Source organism: Echinops telfairi, unplaced genomic scaffold (assembly GCF_000313985.2).
Source record: "Echinops telfairi isolate 266 unplaced genomic scaffold, ASM31398v2 ScPeMD7_20;HRSCAF=75, whole genome shotgun sequence".
Classification (NCBI taxonomy): domain Eukaryota; kingdom Metazoa; phylum Chordata; class Mammalia; order Afrosoricida; family Tenrecidae; genus Echinops; species Echinops telfairi.
Window position 1 is genome coordinate 7,753,605 of NW_022103917.1, and position 2,702 is coordinate 7,756,306.

Genomic DNA, 2,702 nt, shown 5'->3' on the forward strand with positions numbered 1-2,702 from the left:
CCACATTTGCTTATGCACCCATTTGTCATCAGTGATCCCTTCGACACCTCATGATCACACAGGTTGATATGTTGTTCCATGTGGGCTTTGTTGCTTCTGAGCTAGATGGCTGTTTGTTTGCCTTCAAGCTTTTAAGACCCCAGACGCTAAAGACCTTTCTTAAACAAGTAGTTAAGTGAATTGTCAGGTAAGTCCACATGGAAGAAGCACACCAGCCTGTATGATCCAATGAATGTAAATAATAAAATCCAAAGAAGGGAATGGTATCAGAGGTGAAATTGTAAACACCTGGGTTTCAGAAGACTAGGGATGACAGTGGAAGCCCAAAATCCATTTTCAGGGTCCACACACGGATTAAGGCCCTGGTGAATGCCCTCTGACCATAGTTAGGGATGTGAATAGTCTTGCTATCAGACAGAGAGTGTTGTAAAGTTGATTACAGAAGATATAGTTGGGTTAAAATGTAATACCTTATCATTTGATCTCCCTTTTGACTCATTTTAAGGTGGTTTCCATTTTTAATATTTTCTGCTTTCACTTCAATTGAGGGTTTTCTGTTTTGTCGTTACTGTTGTTTTAGTTTGCTTCATGTTCATGTTCTGTATGATTTTCTGTATCAAAATCCAGGATAGGTATATCTACAGACACAGCTACTGGATTAATAATTGTCCAGGGTCATGGCAGGGAAGGATGGGGGGAAATACGGAGCTAACAATGAGTACAAGAAGAGAATGTTTTGAACACTGGAGGCCTAGTGCACGAATTGTGCCCAATCTGACCCCACCACACCGGGACAAAATGCTAAGAGCGTGCAACAGAGCAGCCAGGGGAACAAAGCAATGAAGTCCCCGAGAAATCCCAAAAATGGGTTTTGGGGAAAGGGCGTGGCACCCCATCAGACTCGACTGGAAAACACTCCTAAAGGTCTTCAAACAGATCTGGAGGTATTCATAGGCTGTTCTCTTTTTGTCTTTTTGTGTGTGTGTGTGTGGTGGTGGTACTGGTTTGTTTGTTTATTTTGTTGCTTTGCTTTGCTCTGTCTTGTTTTTGTGCTTATTATTGTCTCTGCATGTCTATCTAGATAAGATAGGCGGGATAAACAATCTTGGGGAGAAAACAGCCAGACTGAATGTTCTGAGGGACACAAGAGAGGGGGAGATGGGGGAAAGGAAGGGGATGTCAACCAACTCAGGGACAAGGGAACAACAAGTGATCGAAAATCAATGGCGATAAGGGCATAGGATGCCTGGTGGGGCTTGATCAAGGGCAATGTAGCCGAGAGGAATTACTGAAATCTGAATGAAGGCTGCACATGAGAGTGGGACTACAGTTTGTATCAATAAGCCACAATAAAAATTCCTCTTTAGGCACGAATTCTCTGCTGTGAGGAAAAGTTTATATGTACTTGGCAAATGCTCCCTCATTCAAAGCCTTCGACCCTATAGGACAGGGGAGAACGGCCACTGTGGGTTTCAAAGTGTCACTCTCTATGTGAATAGAAAGCCTCATCTTTCTCCCACAGAGCGGCTGGTCATTTCAAACTGCTGACCTTGAGGCGAGCAGCCCAATATGTAATCAATCCACTACACCACCTGATTGATGCTCCCTAGGAACTTTAAAATAGATCTTTTGGCATTACTGTGATGATCAAAGCTTTCTCCCAGTTGACAACAAATATCAGAAAACAAATAATGCAGAGCCCCCGCCTCTGAGACACCTGAAAAGTTAGCGGTCCCAGCTCCCAGCTTTGCATCTGACATAGCAAATTCAGGCAACTTGAGTTCTCAGTCAAGTTGGGAGGCTTTCTCTGACTCAGCTTACTTCAAACCTGGGCTCTCCCTAATATGCTCAGAGGTCTTTGCCATGGGAGTGAACCAGCAGAGGTATGGCTCAGTACAAGTTTTGTCCAGAATTAACTCCACCCCGACTTCTTCGGTATAAACGTGATTGAGAAAACATCTAGGGAGGTATCCGTTTAGCTTGATTTTACTTCCAAGGCAAGCGGCTCTAAGCTTTAAGAACAGAGAGACTCAGGCACTGACATTCATTAAGACAAGAGGTTGAGTAAGCAAGGGAGACACGTTCCACCTGCCTTTTCCTTTAACCCTCCAATTAACCTTCCTCTACCACGGGCAGCTCCAGCAGCCGCAGTGGCTGAGGTGGAAGCTCTAAATCAGCATTTATCCCAGATGGTGCTATCAGTGTGGATACTGTGGGCTCCAGTAATCATGAATCAAGGCTAACTCTTCCCTAAGAAGATATTCCTTGCTCTGGATTGTGGGCCTGAGCCCCAAATGAAACTATTTGCATCTCTCCTCTCCCTTTTTTCTCTTTCTTCTTTATCTCCTATGTGGACTTTCTATGCTTGCCTATGATGCAGATTCTCCCCAGCCCCTAAACCTTTTACAAACTACAACTAATTGATAGATGAGAGCTGAAATCCCAAACTCACACTCCCTTCCATCAAATCAGTTCTGACTCACAGTAACATGACAGGACAGGGTAGAACTGCTCATTGTGAGCTTCGAAGGCTAGAGATCTTGATGGGGGTAGAAAGCCTCATCTTTCTTCCTCAGAGAAGATGAGGGTTTTGCACTGCTGACCATGCAGTTGGCAGCCCAACACATAAACCACTCTGCCATCGGGGCTCCTGAGAGGAGAGTTAGCATTCAATATGAAACTCAGCTGCTACGCAAAATATG